The sequence below is a fragment of the Erinaceus europaeus genome, chromosome 12 (genome assembly GCF_950295315.1).
Source record: "Erinaceus europaeus chromosome 12, mEriEur2.1, whole genome shotgun sequence".
In the NCBI taxonomy this organism is placed as follows: domain Eukaryota; kingdom Metazoa; phylum Chordata; class Mammalia; order Eulipotyphla; family Erinaceidae; genus Erinaceus; species Erinaceus europaeus.
Genome location: NC_080173.1, coordinates 62,541,893 through 62,561,504, shown reverse-complemented (window position 1 = coordinate 62,561,504; position 19,612 = coordinate 62,541,893). Strand labels below are relative to the sequence as shown.

The 19,612-nt window shown below is 44.9% G+C and overlaps 1 protein-coding gene and 3 long non-coding RNA genes across 4 annotated transcripts in view; 3 read left to right on the top strand and 1 right to left on the bottom strand.

Annotated features, from left to right (window-relative positions):
• AKAP1 (A-kinase anchoring protein 1) overlaps positions 1-4,774 on the bottom strand; it is a 36,558-nt gene extending 31,784 nt beyond the window's left edge. Inside the window, exon 1 of the mRNA XM_060203788.1 lies at positions 4,615-4,774. The gene's annotated coding sequence lies outside the window, so the exon portion shown is untranslated. The remainder of the gene's footprint in view (positions 1-4,614) is intronic.
• Positions 1-19,612, top strand: part of LOC132541981 (uncharacterized) — a 235,734-nt gene that overhangs the window by 87,077 nt on the left and 129,045 nt on the right. The gene's annotated exons all lie outside the window — the stretch shown is intronic.
• On the top strand, positions 3,655-18,099 carry LOC132541976 (uncharacterized). Its single transcript, XR_009553090.1, has 2 exons — positions 3,655-3,908; positions 17,388-18,099. It is a non-coding gene; the product is annotated as an uncharacterized LOC132541976 (long non-coding RNA).
• LOC132541975 (uncharacterized) lies at positions 4,894-8,194 on the top strand. The gene is made up of 2 exons (XR_009553089.1): positions 4,894-5,289; positions 7,631-8,194. It is a non-coding gene; the product is annotated as an uncharacterized LOC132541975 (long non-coding RNA).

Genomic DNA, 19,612 nt, shown 5'->3' with positions numbered 1-19,612 from the left:
CCCAAGTGCAAACGCACCTCAGTAACCTCGGACTATGTAAGACAACCAATAAAACTGACTGTTGTCCCTGGTTCATTCCCGGATTTCGGCACCAAAAATAAATAAGCCAACAAACAAATAAATAAAAATAAAACTGACTGCTGCAACCTGTCAAACGAAGTCACAGAAATTTCCAAATGGCAAAGACCTGGAGAAGACTTTTAGTAGGAAGGGGTGGGGAAAGAAAGGGCAGGGAAAAGGACACTTGCAGGCCACCTACTGCGGTCCAGAAAGTAGCGCAGTGGATACATTAGGACTCTAAAGCATGAGGTCCTGAGTTCAATCCCCCGCAGCACATGTACTATAATGATGTCTGGTTCTTTCTCTCTCCTATCTTTCTCAATAAGTTAATAAAATCTTAAAAAAAAAAAGTCTACCTATTACTGAAAGTCAGTCATAAGAATACTGAGTGGTAACACAATCCTTCACTGATATGACCAAAACAGAAACAGAAAAATGGTTAAGGGAAAAGGTCCACAGACTTAATACTATTCCTTGGTGGTTCTCACTTCTGCAGGACTTAGTTTATAATCAAACCCACACCTGTCAGTTTCTCTACTCCTCAATTTGTATTTTTTTTAAGGTTATAGAAAGATTATTGAAATAAACAAGTTAAATAATCACCATGAGAAGGGTGGAGAAGTGAAAAGGAAAAGCTATCTCCCTCAAAGCTGAGATAGAGGGAGGTATGTCAGCAAAGAGAAAGTCAATTGCAGGCAGGGGTAGATAGCATTATGTAAACAGACCCTCATGCCTGAGGCTCCAAAGTCCCAGGTTCAATACCCTGTACTGAGCAGTGATCTGGTAAAAATAAATAAAAAATGTTTTCTTTTAAAAGCTTTTTTTAAAAAAAAAAAAAGAAAGTCAATTGCTTCTCGATTTCTTTCTGTTAGCCACAGAAAACAATCTGGTATGACCTCCATCTTAACCATCACCCCCAACAACAGAATTTAAAGATATGAGGATTAAAAGATTAGGGAGGTGTTTGCTTGTCAATCACCTAGCTTGGTGACATCCTCTAAATTTGAATTCTTGCCTGCTACTTCTCCAGTCAAACTGTTCAGCTCAAAATATTCTCACTAATGATGTTTTCCACAGCCAAATTTTAAAATCAGATACCAGAGTTGAGCAGGTTTGCACAGTGGCATGTCACATAAATGGATAGAAGTTAAGCTACAGCCCTCCTTCCCTCCCCCCGCCCAGGGGAGTCACTTCAGAGGCTTCTGTGAAGCAGGTCTGTAGGTGTCTTTCTCTCCCGTCTTCCCCTCCCCATTCCATTTCTCTCTGTCCTGTCTAATAACAACAACTATAACAGCAATAAAAAAACAAGAGCAACAAATAGGAAAATAAATTTTTTAAAAAATTTAAAAAAGAAATATATATATATATATATATATATATGTTAAGCTATCACAAAGGTGAAACCTGTGTGGTGTTACACTATGAAGAGATGTGGTAAGAAAGAACTTATCCTAGGAAATAAGCTTAGTATTTAAATACAGGCTACAGGGTGGGGGAGATAGCATAGTGTTTATGCAAAATGTCTCTCATGCCTGAGGCTTTGAGGTCCCAGGTTCTATCCCTACACCTCCATAACCAGAGCTTGAGTTGTGCTGGGGGGGAGGGAACGGGGGTGGAGTCCTACAAAGATTAGCAACTCAAACCTTGTGAGACTTCAGCAGACCAGGCAAAACACATGGCACAGTAAAACACAAACAGGGAAACTCCCGGCAAGCTGAAGGTATTAAGTCATATCCAAGGCATCCCAACAGCAGCAAAGGCAGAGCTGCAAAGAAGTCGGCACTGCAGACCCATAGGAAAGATTATGAATGAATGGCCTGGAGGAAAAGGACTAGAAAGCACCAGCTGACCAAGCACATGAGTGTCATCTCCAAAAAGCCCTGAAATACACTCCATCCAACTCATACTACTGCAGGTAGGAGGCAAGTATATCATATTTTTGCTTTCCTTTTTCCCTTCAACTAAATTCTCAGGTCAGAAGCTAGGAGGATGGGTGTTGTTAATAAAATTTAAATCATTTAAATTTTAAATGACTAGAAAAAAACTGAAAACTCAGGGATTCTTTTGGAGGGAGGAAAACAAAGAACAACCAAAAAAAAAGTATTAACACCTGTCATGTACCAAAAGCATTCCAAGTTTCACAAACACCTCTATTTGTGTTTAGAATGAAGAGTGAAAACGCTGTAAGCTGTAAAAGACTACATCTTTACCTACTATGTATGACCTGTGTCCAAGAATTCGGGCAGATTATCAGGTAGCCAGACAAACTGCATTAAAATATTGATGCTCAGCAACCTTACACTGGAGCTACACTTTGGAATGTGAGCAAGTCACAACAGACACCTCCAATGTCACCCCACAGTGGTCAGGAGTAAATGTATTTCTTAGAAACAGCCAGGAAGTGGAACTGATACTCAAACAAAAAACTCCAGCTAGACACACATCCTTTCAACCCATCTCAAGTGCTAGGAAAAGATCAAGAGCCGACAAATTCTGAACTGTTTCCTAATGTATGCCTTAAAAAAAATTTTTTTATGAGAATAGGAGAGAAGCAGACCATTGCTCTGGCACATGCAATACCAGGGATCAAACTCACAACACTCACATTTGAGGGTCCAAGGCCTTATCCAGTGCCACCTCACATATACCAACACATATAACACACAACAAGCCTACTTAATCCAGGGAGGCAATGCTTCAGTGATCTGCACATCTATAGGATTGACACCTCTAATTTATGGCCATAGTTGCAAAAACAAGCCAGAACCCAGAAAAGATTCAACTCTAGTCAAAAAGCTCCTAATGGCCAGAAGAGATGTCAGAGGTCCTAGATTCTGACATTGATATTCTTGACACCACTGACAGACTGAGTTGTGCTGGGGGAGGGGTGGTAGAATCCAAAACCACAAAACATAACTTCACTTGTTTCCAGTGCTCAGAAAATCTTAAAGAGTCATCAGGAAAAAAAAAAAAAAGAGTCATCAGGTGAACTACTTGCATGCCAACCGCAGAGAAATCAAATAGATCAGTTCAAGCTGCCCACTCTTATTTTCAAAGATGCTCTGTACCTTTAAGAGCAAGTGACAAGACCGCTGAGCTATTTCCCCAGCCCCTTGAAGAACAAGGTGGATAAGCAGTACTTAGAAGCTTTGTTTTTTCTAAGCAGGGTCCTTTAAAAAAGCAATCTGGTCGGACATAGTTACAACAGGAAGGTAAGACAGAATGAACAGACTTTGTGAGCAGTGATTAGCGACTACCACGTGAGGGAGTGGGCAGGCAAATCTCCCCACGGAAGATAAATTTACACACCGAGTAGCCGGTGTCAGTCAAGAGAAGAGGGTCTGCGCGCACTAATTGCCCTACCCATACACCCTACCCGGCTACAGGCCTTCCACTCACACCTGGAGCGCAGGTCCACCGGGTTTGTGTTAGTTAAGTTGCAGCCTAGGGGCAGGAAGATCCCCGCCACCCGGGGCATCTCCACTAAAGCTGGAGATCGCGAGCTGCCTGGAGTCGGCGCAGCCCAGGGTCGACTCAGACCCGCCCACCAAGCGCATCTCTCCTTCCACGATGCTTCCTTTGAAGGGGGAAAGAGGCACCATACCATAGGGACACACACCCAAACACAAAAAAAGCCGGGCCTTCGAGGTCCTGACAGAGCCTCCACCTCCAAACCAGAAACTAAGCGGACCGCGGGCAGAGTGGGGGCGCAGGTGGACTCGGACACGTGACCCACGGCGCCTCCCTACTCCTGGAAAGTCAGCGGGCAGGTCGACCTCCGACTCAGCCTCTAAGAAGCCGCAAATGCTCACCTGGACAAGCCAGCACCTTCTACCTCGAGATCCGGGGTCAGTTCATGCAGCCCCCCACCCCTCAACTCCAAGCCCACCCTCCGGGCCGAGTCCCTTCCTCTTCCTCCTCCTCCGTGTCTCCGCTCAGGTTTGCCAAGGCGGGGGGGCGGGGGGGGAAGCACAGCCCAAGACGAGCAGGAAGGTCCCAGAAGTTGGCTGAGGGTCCGAAAGCGACCCCTGGGCACCGGGGAGCGGGGGGGTGTCCCGGGTCCTCGGCCACCCGCTCCCCCTTCTGATCATCTGGTCTTGCCCACTGCCAGCCCCGCCGCCTCCCCCCGCCGAGCCTGGGTACACACGACCTTTGAAAAGTAAACGCATGCGAGGCTGGGCGACCTTGGGTGGGACGCGCTCGGGGAGCCCGGGAGCGCTCGGGGAAAGTTGAGGAGACATGGGGATCCCCGAGGCCGGGGACGCGCGTGGGGAGAGCCCCGCGGCTGCAGCGCGCCGCCCGGAGGAGCCGGCAGGCAGGCGCCCCGGCGGGGGAGGACGAGGGATCGCGCAGGCGAGGCAGAGCCGGGCCTGTCTGACGGCAGGCGGCGGGCTGGCCCCCGCCTCGCGCGCGCGGCACCCCAAGCCCCACACTCCCTGAGGCACCCGAGGCGCGCTGCATCCTTCACCTGCACCCCAGGCTCCCCATCAAACCCCCCCCGGCGTCGCCCTTGGAACCCCCCAGGCAGCTGGTTGCCTGCAGACTCCAACTTACCAGCTCCTCCGCGACCGTCCGGATGCAGCGTCCTCGAGCCGCTGTCCCCCCCCCACCCCGGGCCCACGTCTGCCCCGCGGCCGTGCCCCGCAGCCGGGCCCAGCAGCGGTGCACTTCGGCCGCTCCCCCACGTGCTCGCCCGGGCCGGTGGAACACAGAGACGTTAAATACTGAGGACGCGCAGCGACGTGCCCGCGGCGCGACGCAAGGCCCCGCCCCCGCCCGCGAGCACCACACACACCCCACGCCCGCCCCTCTCACCTGCGCGTGCGCGCCGCCGACCGCTCCCGCCCGCGCCTCTCCCAGCTGCGCCAGAACGGGGGCGGTCATGGAGCGCTCCGCTAGCATCCCGCGGACGCCACCCGGAGTCGGGTCTCGCAGGAGCTCTCGCGAGAGTAACTGTAATCTCGGCGGGTCTCAGTAAAAGGAGCCTGCCTGGCTGGAACCTTTAGAATTTAGGGGATCTGCAAATTCTGCCCCACAAATCCAGGGCAGGCTGTCTCGCTTTGGCTTTGGCGGTGTCGACAGGCCAACTGGGCCTTATGCACGACTCAGCATGCCCCCGGAAGAGGCGGAGGAGCCCGCAAGTTCCCCTTGTTTTCCCGACTTTACATTGTGATGCTCAGTTTGGTGGCTGTTAAGTATTGCGCACGGATAGCTACTTAACCAGAGAAGGTAATATCCCTCAAAAGCAACTTTGTTATCCCCCTCTCGTAACTCGATGATGAAATGAAACTTAAACACTTTCCTCTAAACGGGTTTGAATTTGGGAGTGATTCTGGCACAGAAAAGTCCCCATGAATCATCGAGTCCGCCAGGGAATGTGGGAAAATGAATTGCCTCCAGCCCAGGGGAAGGACCGAGTCCCAGCGGGCTCGACCTGCTCTCGGTCTTGAGACACTGAGACTTTGAAAGTGAGCATGACAGCAAACTATAGAAAAGAGGCCATGCTCTTCAAATGTAAAACATTAATTTCCCAATAAAGAAATTATATATATATATATATATATAGAGAGAGAGAGAGAGAGAGAGAGAGATCATGCCCAAGAACTAACCGTTAGGTGAGAAAATGCGTAACCTTCACAAGTGATCAAATGCAAACTTAATGACAAATACCATCTGCCTATTGATACTCAGTTTATTTGACTCCCAGTTGCATGGTATGATACGTGCTATGAAGGGAAAGAAACAAAATAGGAAGCTAAAAAAGAGAAAGAACGAGAGACCCGTTTTAGGTCGTATTGTTTGAAAAGGTTAATTGCTACTTCAACAAATCTACTGAATGAGAAGAGTCAAACTTTAGGGAGGGGGTAGATAGTATAATGGTTCTACAAAGAAATCAAACCACTGATATGTAAAACTATATAAAATAAAAACAAAAACAAAATCAGAAGAAAAAAAAAATGCCTGAGGATCCAAGGTCACAGGTTCAATTCCCCACCACCATAGAAAGGGAGAGGAGGAGGAGCATAGTGGTTATGCAAAGAGACTTTCCTGCCTAAGGCTCCAAAGTCTCAAATTCAATCCTTATACCACTTTAAGCCAGAGTTGAGCAGTGCTCTGGTTAAAAAAAAAAAAAAAAAAAAAGTGGGGTGGGGTGGAAGGAGGGTAGATAGCATAATGGTTATGCAAAGAGACTCTCATTCTCATGTTTGGGGCTACAAAGTCCCAAATTTAATCCCCCACACCACCATAAACCAGAGCTGAACACTACTCTGGCATGAAGAAAAGAAAAAAAAAGTCAGTATATGTGGAACAAGGGTTAGGGAGTAGGGAATAGCCCTGCAGAGACAGCACACAAACAAAACGGAAAATTTTATGTGGATGAAATATAGCAGTGATTGGAAAGGTGCTGGGAAAGGTATAAGGGTTTCATGATATGGGGGAGGGGGTTGAAGAAGAGGGTGAGAGAACTGAAGAGTCTTTTAAACCACAGAAAATCTTGGATTTTATTCTACACTGCTCAACTCCAAATCCAGGGCTTTTGCACTTGCCCCTCCAACTGCAGAGCTCTGTACCAGTCACTCCTTCACTTCTTTCAAGTCCTTTGCTCAAAAGCCACCTGCTTGGTCTCAGTAAAGCCTTTTCTACTTAAAATTGTAGCACTACGTCTGCAGGTGTCTATCTTTTTCTCCCTCTCTCTGTCTTCCCCTCCTCTCTCCATTTCTCTCTGTCCTATCCAACAACGACATCAATAACAACAATAATAATAACTACAATAAAAAACAAGGGCAACAAAAGGGAATAAATAAATACAAAAAAAAAATTGTAGCACTACACACTAACATACACTCACTCAAACACGCAAGCACACATTCCTTATCCTGGCCTTCTGGTAGCACTAATCACTATATATAATTCCATCTTCTTCTTCTTCTAGCGTTTGCCCTTCTTCCGTAGCCAGTCAATGGCTTTGAAAGTGACTGGGATCCATGTGGATTCAGTCGGCTAGGAAGGATCATCAGTTTCCCCAGTGAATGGGTACTCACGGGATGCACCACGAGAAGGTTGATCCAATGCATCCCTATAATTCCATACAATAAATCCTCACTTACGTAGGTAACTTAGACTTTAGTCAAAAGGACTATAATGAAATGAGATCCTCCCTTGGATAATATTCTTTTCTTCATTAACACAAATTTTCCTTTTTTCTCACTAGCATTATAATGAAACAGATTGAATGAAACAGATTACCAAAAGGCCAGGATAAGGAATGTGTGCTTGCGTGTTTGAGTGAGTGTATGTTAGTGTGTAGTGCTACAATTTTATTTTTTTTCCAAGTCACTTTTATTGAAGGGAAATAATTTTCAAGATAGTTGTCAGATGAGTACAGTTTCGTATCTCCTCAGGATAAGTGTCTGTACCACACCTACCACCAACTGAAGTATTTCATCATCAAGCACTGGGTGCCCATCATACTCTGTACTCCCATGCCATGGCACCCCAGAGTCCTTGATTCTGCTGCAATAGTCCTCAACTAGTCTAAGTTTCTGCTTTATATCTTAATTATTTTCAGCCACCAAGTTGCAGATGCTACCATGATGTCAACCTGACTTCCCTGGGCAGAAGACCACACCAGTGTGTCCTGGAACCTCACCTCTCCAGAACCCTGCCATACTAGGGAAAGATAAAAAACAGGCTGGGGGTATGGATCAGCCTGTAGGCACAGAGAAGCAATTATAGAAACCAGAACTCTGGGAGTCAGGTCAGGCGGTAGCACAGTGGGTTAAGCGCACTTGGTGCAAAGCACAAGGAGCGGCATAGGAACCTGCAGCGGAGTGCCTTCACAGGTGGTGAAGCAGGTCTGCAAGTCTGACTTTCTCTGTCTTTCCCTCCTCTCTCCATTTCTCTCTGTCCTGTCTAAAAAAAAGAAGAAGCCAGACCTCCCACCTTCTATACCCCATAAAAATCTTTAGTCCATACTCCAGAGAGATAAAGAATAGGGAAGCTTCCAGTGAAGGGGAGGGTATATGGAACTATGATGGTGGAAATTGTGTGGAATTGGACCCCTCTTATACCACAATCTTGTTAATCATTATTAAATCACAAATAAAATAAAATGGGCAGGGGTAGATAGCATGATGATTATACAAAGAGACTCTCTTCCTGAGGTTCTAAAGTCACAGAATCAATCCCCCACACTGCCATATGCCAGAGCTTATCAGTACTCTGGCTAAAATATAAATGAAATAAAATAAATAAGTAAAATAAAAGCAAAAAAAAGATAAAAAATAAATAAGACAGTGGTTTGGGAGGTGGTACACTGGATAAAGCATTGGACTGTCAAGCATGAGGTCCTGTGTTCAATCCCTGGCAGCACATGTACCAGAGTGATGTCTGGTTCTTTCTTCTCCTATCCCTCTCATTAATAAATAAATAAAACATTAAAAATTAAATTTAAAAAATAGGGCACTCAGTAAAAAATAAAAATGTGTATAGAGAATGAAAGAAGAATTAAAGAAGCTTAAGTAGATAGTGACACAACTGGGGCTGGGAGGTAGCACATTTGGCTGAGTGCACATGGATCTGGGTTCAAGCTCGCACTCCCCACCTACAGGGAGAAAGCTTCATGAGTGGTGTAGCAGTGTTGCAGGTGTCCCTGTGTCTCTCTTCTTCTCTATCCCCTTTCCTCTCAATTTCTGGCTATATCTAGCCAATAAATAATAATTTTTTTAAAAAAGAGAGAATGACACTACAATTTCTGCTTTTAAAAATAACTTCTAGAAAGATGGATTCAAGGAAGTTCAGCTCAGAAGCAGGGAGACGATTGGACGTACTACAGCAGGGGCCCAAATAAAAGTCCTGGCATTGGGGAGTGAAGAGATTGCTTTGGACTCAAGATCAATTTTGGAAGTAGCAACAACATGACTCACTTCTTCTAGCGTTTGCCCTTCTTCCGTAGCCAGTCAACAGCATCAGGTTGAGCCTGATGTAAAGTTTCGAGACCTCCTTTGAATCTGGAGAGGTGGCAGTCCTTGACTATGTGGGTCATAGTCTGTCTGTAGCCGCAGGGGCAGTTCGGGTCGTCTCTGGCTCCCCAGCGATGGAACATAGCGGCGCACCGGCCATGGCCTGTTCGATACGATTGAGGAGGGCCCAATCATAACGTGCTAGGTCAAAGCCGGGTTGACGCTTGCAGGGGTCTGTGATGAGGTGTTTGTTCTTTACCTCAGCTGACTGCCAACTCTGTTTCCAAGAGACTGGAACAGAGAAGTTCAGTGTAGGCGTAGGAGACCAGATTGGGTGACGAGACGTCAAGCGTTGGACAGAGTGGGTGAAGATATCCGCGTATATTGGCAGGTCCGGTCGAGCGTAGACGTGGGAAATGAACTTAGATGATGCCGCATCCCGACGAATATCTGGCGGGGCGATGTTGCTAAGAACTGGCAGCCATGGAACCGGGGTGGAACGGATGGTTCCAGAAATTATCCTCATGGAGGAATATAATTTGGAATCGACCAAGTGGGCATGGGGGCTACAGAACCATACTGGGGCACAGTATTCTGCAGTGGAATAGCATAATGCCAGAGATGATGATCGTAGTGTGGAAGCACTCGCGCCCCATGAGGAGCTGGCCAGTCTTGCAATGATGTTATTCCTCGCGCCCACCTTTGCTGCAGTTTTTATGAGATGTTCGTGAAATGACAGAGTGCGATCGAGAGTAACGCCAAGATAGACTGGCTGGGCTTCATGCCGGATTCTCGTATCGCCAAGCTGCACATTAAGCTCATGACTCACTCATTCTTTGGAAGCAAGGAAAAAGCCTCCCCTCCCCCCAGCACCTTTCTTGTTCCTTTTTTTTCTTACCACTGAAGCATATATACCTTGCTATGCTCAGTGACAGGGCTTGAGCCCCAGTATCACATGGAAGCACTGTGGCACGAGGGAAAATTTCAGTGCTGTGATGTCTCTCTCCCTCACTTTCTCTGAATATATGACAATGAGGAGAGGGGGCATCAAAGGGCAAGTAGGATGCATATGTGTGTCATGTCTTATGCACAGGAATAAGATGATAAAGATGCTTCAGGAAGGAAAGAGGAATGGAATAACTAATACTGGGGTAAGGAAAATATAAAATACAAATCAAACAGAAAAGGTGATAGATAAAACAGAATTATGTATAAGGACAGCTAGAGATCAACCCAGTTACTAGGAATGAGATGGCCATAAGGTTGGGACAATTTGGAGGTCACAGGGTCATCCTAGTATAACATTAAAAGGTGATAAAGACTAAGGAGATATCATAATGGTGATACAAAAAAGACTTTTCAGGCCTGAGGTCCCCAGTTCCTAGGTTCAGTCATCAGCACCACCATAAAGCAGAGCTGAGCAGTGCTCTGGAAAAAGAGAAAAGAGAAGAAAGAATACAATAGCATTGCATTATTAGACTTTAATATCTTATATTTTATTATCATCTTAAAATGGGCAAAAGTTTGCTTAAGACAGGTATTTTTTTAAAAAGTCTAATATTTTATTTATTTATTTTTTTAATGAAAGAGATACTGAAAGATACCAGATTACTGCTCCACTCTGGCTTGTAGTGGTGCTGTGGATTGAACCTGGGACCTCAACACCTCAGGCATAAAAACTTTTGCATAAGTAATATGCTATTATCCCCAACTTTTTTTTTAAAAATATTTTATTCCCTTTTGTTGCCCTTGTTGTAGTTATTATTATTGTAGTTACTGATGTCGTCGTTGATCTTGTTGTTGGATAGGACAGAGAAAAATGGAGAGAGGAGGGAAAGACAAAGAGAGGAAGATAGACACCTGCAGACCTGCTTCTCCGCCTGTGAAGCATCTCCCCTGCAGGTGGGCAGCCGGGGTGTGGAACTGGGATCCTTATGCCGGTCCCTGCGCTCTACGCCACGTGCGCTTAACCCGCTGCGCTACCTCCCGACTCCCTATCCCCAACTTTTAAAAAAATATATTTATTCCCTATTGTTGCTCTTGTTTTATTATTGTAGTTATTATTGTTGTTGTTATTGATGTCATCGTTGTTGGATAGGACAGAGAAATGGAGAGAGGAGGGGAAGACAGACGGGGGAGAAAAAGACACCTGCAGACCTGCTTCACAATTTGTGAAGTGACTCCCCTGCAGGTGGGGAGCTGGGGCCTCGAACCGGTTCCTTATTCCTGTCTTTGCGCTTGGCGCCACCTGCTCTTACCCCACTGCACTACCGCCCGACTCCCTCCAACTTTTTTTTTTTTTTAATTTAAAAGGATTTATTGACCTGAAAGGGAAACGAAAGCACTGACCAGCTCTGGTATATGAAATTCTGGTGTGCTACCATCGCACTGTCTCCCTGCCCTCCCTGCCCCAAAACTTATTTTAAAAGTACGGCACCTTTCTGCAGAAATAGTCTAGTTATGGAGGGGACCAGGTGGTGGCGCACCTGGTTGAATGCACATGTTACAGTGTGCAAGGACTCAGGTTCAAGCCCCTAGTCCCCACCTGCAGGAGGAAAGTTTCACAAGTGGTGAAGCTGTGCTGCAGGTGTCTCTCTGTCTCTCTTCATCTCTACTTACGCCTCCCTTTTGATTTCTGGCTGTCTCTATCAGATAAAGATAATTGAAAAAAAAATTTTTTTTAAAGGAATACTTATGAATAGCCTTTATCACATTTCTCCAATATTGACATAAAAATAAGAATTTGAGTTCGGGCGGTGGCGCACCGGGTTAAGTGCACATAATATGAAGCACAAGGACCTGCGCAAGTATCCCGGTTGGAGCCTCCAGCTCCCCAACTGTGTGGGGGGGGAGCGGTCACTTCACAAGCGGTGAAGCAGGTGTCTACCTTTCTCTCCCCCCTCTATCTCCTCTCCCCTCTCAATTTCTCTCTGTCCTATCCAATTTGAAAAAAAAAAAAAAAAAAAAGCCATCAGAACCAATGGATTCGAAGTGCTGGCACCAAGCCCCAGCGACTACAGGATCTTTACACCGCCCTTATGGCATCTTCTTAAAAACGGGCGGTAGCGCAGTGGGTTAAGTGCAGGTGACACAAAGCACATGGACAGGCATATGGATTCCAGTTCGAGCGCCCAGCTCCCCACCTGCAGGGGGGTCACTTCACAGGTGGTGAAGCAGGTCTGAGGTGTCTCTTTCTCTCCCCTTCTCTGTCTTCTCCTCCTCTCTCCATTTCTCTCTGTCCTATCTAACAATGATAACATCAATAACAAAAACAATAATACCTACAAGGGCAACAAAAAGGAAAATATTAAAAAAAATAATAGTGGGCAAGGGTAGATAGCACAATGGTTATGCAAAGAGACTCTCATGCCTGAGGCTCCAGAGTCCCAGGTTCAATCCCCTGCATCACCATAAGCCAGAGCTGAGTAGTGCTCTGGTAAAAATAATAATAATAATAGTTTTTAAAAAGCTGGTGGATAATAGTAGTAATAGCTAATGCTTAATGGACAGTTAATGCCCAACACTGCAAAGTACTTGAGCCTAATGTTCCAACCTAAAAAAATTAGGTACTTACATTATACTATATTCCTGTTTTACAATCCATAGTCACACAGCAGAAACAAGGTTTCCTTTTAAGTTCTAATTAATTTATTTATGTGGAAACAAGGCCTCACACTTGCATGATGTCTTCAGGTCACTTTTTCAGAGTGGGGAGGAGGGAAGGAGAAAGAGGCAAAAGCACCAGAGCTTCTTGTGTTGTCATGCCACCACCCACGCTGTGCCAGGGCTCAAACCTTGGTCATGCCTATGACAAGGCACATCCTTTGAGCTAGGCACAAGCTCACCCAGTGAGATATTTCTCCAGCCATTTGTTAATTGATGGATGAATGGATAGATGGAATGTTGTTTCTTAGTGCAGGCACTGAGCCCCAGTGATGACCCTGGAGGCAAGGAAAGAGAAGGGAGGGGAACAGAGGGGAGGGGAGGAGAGGGGAGGGAAGAAGGGAATCTAGCGATAGCACATGACACAAAGTGCAAGGACCAGCTGGCTTAAGGGTCCCAGTCCAGACCCCACCTGCAGAAGTCACTTCACAGGCTGTGAAGCAGGTCTGCAGGTGTCTGTCTTTCTCTCCCCCTCTATGTCTTCCCTTCCTCTCTCCATTTCTCTCTGTCCTATCTAACAACGATGACATCTAAAATAACTACAACAACAATAAAAACAAGGGCAACACCCACACCTATGGGCATCTAATCTTTGACAAAGGGGCTCAGACTATTACATGGGGAAAGCAGAGTCTCTTCAACAAATGGTGTTGGAAACAATGGGTTGAAACATGCAGAAGAATGAAACTGAACCACTGTATTCCACCAAATACAAAAGTAAATTCCAAGTGGATCAAGGACTTGGATGTTACACCACAAACTATCAGATACTTAGAAGAAAATATTGGCAGAACTCTTTTCCGCATAAATTTTAAAGACCTCTTCAATGAAATGAATCCAATTACAAAGAAGACTAAGGCAAGCATAAACCTATGGGACTACATCAAATTATAAAGCTTCTTCACAGCAAAAGAAACCACTACCCAAACCAAGAGACCCCGCAGAATGGGAGAAGATCTTTACATGCCATATATCAGACAAGAGTTTAATAACCAACATATAAAGAGCTTGCCAAACTCAACAACAAGACAACAAATAACCCCATCCAAAAGTGGGGGGAGGACATGGACAGAATATTCACCACAGAAGAGATCCAAAAGGCCGAGAAACACATGAAAACATGCTCTAAGTCTTTGATTGTCAGAGAAATGCAAATAAAGACAACAGTGAAATACCACTTCACTCCTGTGAGAATGTCATACATCAGAAAAGGTAACAGCAACAAATGCTGGAGAGGGTGTGGGGTCAAAGGAACCCTCCTACACTGCTGATGGGAATGCCAGTTGGTCCAGCCTCTGTGGAGAACAGTCTGGAGAACTCTCAGAAGGCTAGAAATGGACCTACCCTATGATCCTGCAAATCTTCTCTTGGGGATATATCCTAAGGAACCCAACACACCCATCCAAAAAGATCTGTGTACACATATGTTCTAGGCAGCACTATTTGTAATAGCCAAAACCTGGAAGCGACCCAGGTGTCCAACAACAGATGAGTGGCTGAGCAAGTTGTGGTCTATATACATTGCTGAGCAAGTTGTGGTCTATATACACAATGGAATACTACTCAGCTATAAAAAATGGTGACTTCACCGTTTTCAGCCGATCTTGGATGGACCTTGAAAAAATCATGTTAAGTGAAATAAATCAGAAACAGAAGGATGAATATGGGATGATATCACTCTCAGGCAGAAGTTGAAAAACAAGATCAGAAGAAAGAAAAAAAAAAAAAAACACAAGTAGAACCTGAAATGGAATTGGTGTATCGCACCAAAGTAAAAGACTCTGGGGTGGGGGTGGGGAGGTGGGGAGAATACAGGTCCAAGAAGGATGACAGAGGACCTAGTGGGGGTTGTATTGTTATATGGGAAACTGGGGAATGTTATGCATGTACAAACTATTGTATTTACTGTTGAATGTAAAACACTAATTCCCCAATAAAGAAATTAAAAAAAAAAAAACCCAACTTAGAGCCCTCAGTTCCCACCTACAGGGGAAAGCTTTTCAGATGGTAAAGCAGTGTTGTAAGTGTCTCTCTTTTTCTTACCTTTTTTTTTACTTTTTTCCCTTTTGTTGCCCTGTTTATCGTCATTGTTGTTATTATTGTTCTTTGTTGTTATTATTGTTCTTTGTATGCTTCTAATTCTGCTTCTAAAAACCCCTTCTGTTTCATTTGGTTTAGTCCCCCCTGCTTAACACTGTATTCTATTTACATAACTACTGTATTCTATTTACATAACCACTGCAGGGCATTGGTTCAGTCCTCACTGGTTCATGATGTGTTTTTGCTCCGCCCCCTCTCCTTGTCACACCCTGATTTTCACAGTCACTTTTCTCTCCACCCTCTCTACATCACATCCTGTTCACACCCTACTTGGAAAGTATATATAGGGACAGCATTGTTCGTTTTAGTTTAGTTTAGCTTGGCTTAGATTGTGCTGCGTCCTGCATGAATAAAGAGATACTGCCTACAGCTCAACCATGAGTCCCTGGTCGTCTGTCTCCCGTCAGTGAAGCTCAGCCCAACAGTTCTTATTGCAGTTGTTGTTGGATAGGACAGAGAGAAATGGAGGAAGGAGGGGAAGACAGAGAGGGTGAGAGAAAGATAGGCACCTGCAGACCTGCTTCACCGCTTGCGATGTTACCCTTGGCCTGCAGGTGGGGATCTGGGGGCTTGAACTGGGATCCTTACTTGGGCCTTTGTACTTTCCATTATGTGCGCTTAACCTGCTGCGCTACCACCCGGCTCCCAAGTGTCTCTCTTTCTAACCTCCCCTTATCTTAATTTCTGGCTGTCTCTATACAATAAATAGAGATTTTTTAAAAGTGTCACGCTAAACTTTAAAAAGCAAAAAGAAAGAAACTGATACAGTGTTCTTTCTTAAACCCATGAATGCCAGATGGTAAAAAGGCAATGTGACATAATTAACAGGTGTGCTAAAAGAGTACTTCCTCTTTCCTGCCCTTTGATCCTCAAGTGCCATGGTATCACAGGGCAGAGACCCCATCCAAGACAATTTAACAAGGCTCCTCAGGTAGGCACCATCCAAAACCTGGCACCAGGGCGGAGGGTAGATAGCATGAAGGTTATGCAAGCAGACTCTCATGCCTGAGGCTCCAGAGTCCCAGGTTCAGTCCCCCGCACCACCATAATCCAGAGCTGAAGAGTGCTCTGGTTAAAATAAATAAATAAATAAGACACCCACACACACACAATAAAAAAAATTAAAAAATAACCTGGCACCATCACCACCACTTATTTCTCTCTGTCTTTTTTAATATTTTATTTATTTATTAGATAGAGACAGAAATAAAGACGGGAGGAGGAGGGGCCAGGTAGTGGCACACCTGGTTGAGAGCACATGTTACAATGTCCAAGGGCCTAGGTTCCAGACCCTGGTCCCCACATGCAGGGGGAAAACTTTACAAATGGTGAAGCAGTGTTGCAGGTGTTTCTCTGTCTCTTCCTCTCTATCACTCCCTTCCCTCTGATTTCTGTCGGTCTCTATGCAATATAAAGTTAACAAAAAAATTTAAAGAATTTATTTATTCGTGAGAAAGATAGGAGGAGAGAAAGAACCAGCCATCACTCTGGCACATGTGTTGCTGGGGATCGAACTCAGGACCTCATGCTTAAGAGTCTATTGCCTTACCCACTGTGCCACCTCCCAGACCACATAAAACATTTTTTTAAATTATTTATTCCCTTTTGTTGCCCTTGTTGTAGTTATTGTTGTTGTTATTGCTGTCATCGTTGTTGGATAGGACAGAGAAATGGAGAGAGGAGGGGAAAACAGATAAGGGGAGAGAAAGATAGACACCTGCTGACTTGCTTCACTGCTTGTGAAGCAACTCACCTGCAGGTGAGGAGACAGGGGCTTGAACTGGGATCCTTATGCCAGTCCTTGTGCACTTAACTCGCTGTGCTACTGCCCGACTCCCCACATAAAAAAATTTGTGTGAGGGAAGGAGGAGATAAGAAGAAAGAGATACCTGTAGTACTACTTCACTGCTCATGAAGCTTCCTCTCTGCAGGTGGGTACCGGAGACTTGAACCTGGGTCCTTACACATGGTACTGTGTGCACTCAACCAGGTGCCCCACCCCTACACTACCCCCCACTACATATTTCTAGCATTTCTTCAACTGCATATTGCAGAGCCTAATTCTGGTTTTGTTTGATGTGCATTGTCTGGCATGTGGCTAGCCATTTCCTAGAGACCCTTCTACTCTTCCCAGCTTCTTCCAAAGGCAGTTTTCAGAGTGGAAGTGGAACTTAAGAAACTTGGGGGAGGGGGGGCAAATGGTGGTGGTACACCTGGTTGAGTGCACATGTTATAATGCACAAGGTCCCAGGTTCAAACCCCTGGTCCCCACCTGCAAGGGAAAAGCTTCACAAGTGGAGACGCAAGGCTGTCTGTAGGTGTCTCTTTGTCTCCCTCTCTAAATCCCCTCCTTCTTGACTTCTAGATGTCTCTATCAAATAAATAAAGATAATGAACAACAAAAAATAATAATAAATTAAAAAGAAAGAAACTCTAAAGGGTTGGGGAGACAGCATAATGGTTACGCAGAAGACTCATACCTTAAGCTCTGAAGTCCCAGGTTCAGTCCTGAGAAAAGTCTGAGCTGAGCTGTGCTTTAGTAAAGAATAACAAGAAGTAGTCAACAGTTTGTTCTGCTTTATATTTTAACTCTTTTTTCAGCCACCGGGTTCCAGATACTACTATGATGCCAACCTGACTTCCCTGGGCAGATGACCCCATCAACATGTCCTGAAGCCTCATTTCTACAGATCCCTGCCCCACTAGAGAAAGAGAGAGATGGGCTAGGAGTATGGATCAACCTCCCAATGCCCATGTTCAGTGAAGAAGCCATTACAGAAGCCAGACCTTCCACCTTCTGCATCCCACAATGACCTTGGGTCCATACTCCCAGAGGGTTAAAGAATAGGAAAGCTTTCAAAGGAGTGGATGGGATATGAAGTTCTGGGGATGGGAATTGTGTGGAAATGTACCCCTCTTATCCTATAGTCTTGTCAATATTTCCATTTTAGAAAGAAAGAAAAGAAAAGAAAGGAGTCAGGCAGTAGTGCAGCAGGTTAAGCGCACGTGGAGCAAAGCACATAAAAATTCTAGTTCGAGCCCCAGGCTCCCCACCTGCAGGGGAGTCCCTTCACAAGGACCTGGGTTCAAGCTTCGGTCCCCACCTGCAGGGGGGAAAGCTTTGCATGTGGTAAAGCAGAGCTGCAGATGTCTCTCTCTCTCCCTCTTTATCTTCCCCTTCCCTCTTGATTTCTGTCTGTCTCTATCCAATAAATAAATAAAGATAATAATTAAAAAAAAACATTAGGTCCTTCAGTTACAGTCAAACTGATTCATGTAGAGAAACAAGTCAATTATTAGAAACTGTTGCCAACTTCATCTTACTCTATAAGAGGTATCTTCTTTTGAATCAACAATTGGGATCCTCCCAAGAAATTAGCTGACCATGTTATGTTAATGTAGATGGCTCTTTGAATTATTTTGACCTGCAGGCTACCTGCAGTAGCCCTCTCCAATGAGGTTTACGATCTGTTGTGCAAGATTAATGCTGTTAGTCTACCATTGCAGTTGGGATGGTCTGAAACCCAGAATCCTCAAATAACTGCAGAGAACTAAGGACTCCCCAGTGTGTGTGAGATATTTGACCAAAGTAACCCACCTCCAGGCGTGATAGGTTTGCATGCACAGCAATGTGGATTCTCAGAAACTGCGTCCAAATTTTTCCTTCCTCCTTAAACTCTACACACATCCATACCATTTCAGTTAACACACACTCATACCATTTCCCCAGAAGCTATTCTCCCTGTATGAAAAGGTTTTATTTATTTATTTATTTATTTGCCTCCAGGGTTATAGCCAGGGCTCAGTGCCTGCACTACAAATCCACTGCTCCTGAAGGCTATTTTTCCCCTTTTGTTGCCCTTGTTATTATTATTGTTGTTATTGCTGTCATTATTATTGGATAGGACAGAGAGAAATGGAGAGGGGAGGGGAAGACAGAGAGGGGGAGAGAAAGATAGACACCTGCAGACCTGCTTTACCGCTTGTGAAGCAACCTGCCTGCAGGTGAGTATCCAGGAGCTTGAACTGGGATCCTTGAGCTGGTCCTTGGACTGAGTTTTTTTTAGTAACCTCTGTCTTCTTTTTGGTCAAACATATCAGTTGTTCCATAGACTAATATGTTCTACCCAGGACTGCCACAAGCCCATACAGTAACATGGTGCAAATTAGGCAACAAGTGTCCCTTGCCCCAGCCAGACACAGGCCTGTGCCAGACTCCACAGTAAGCAGAGTGCACAAATCCCGCCTGGCCTGCAGCCCTCACTCGCCCTTGAGCTGGATGCCCTTCTTCAGGACACCATCTGTGCAATCCTTCATGACTTTCTGCCTTTGGGAGTAATTTGTATAATTATTTAACTGCTCCCAAAGTCAAAAGTATTGCTTTGCTCTGCACAGGAAATAAAAGGAAGTGTAGCTTTTATATATATATATAGTTTCCATAATCTCTCAGTTTCCACATCTGTAAAGTATGGGAAACAACAGTATCCACTTTACAGAGTTATTATGAAGAATATATAAGATCATATAAAATATATGATCTTATATATTTTATAAAATATTTTGTACTTGTGGTCCGGGAGGTGGTGCAGTGGATAAAGCATTGGATACTCAAGCATGAGGTCCAGAGTTCAATCCCTGGCAGTACATGTACCAGAGTGAAGTCTGGTTCTTTCTCTCTCTCATCCTGTCTTCATGAATAAATAAATAAAATCTTTAAAAAAAATTTGCACCAGGCTGATGAAATAACTCATTTGGATAGTGCAGTGCTTTGCCATGTGTGTGATCCAGTTACAAGCCCCCACTGCATTAAAGGAAGCTTGAGTGCT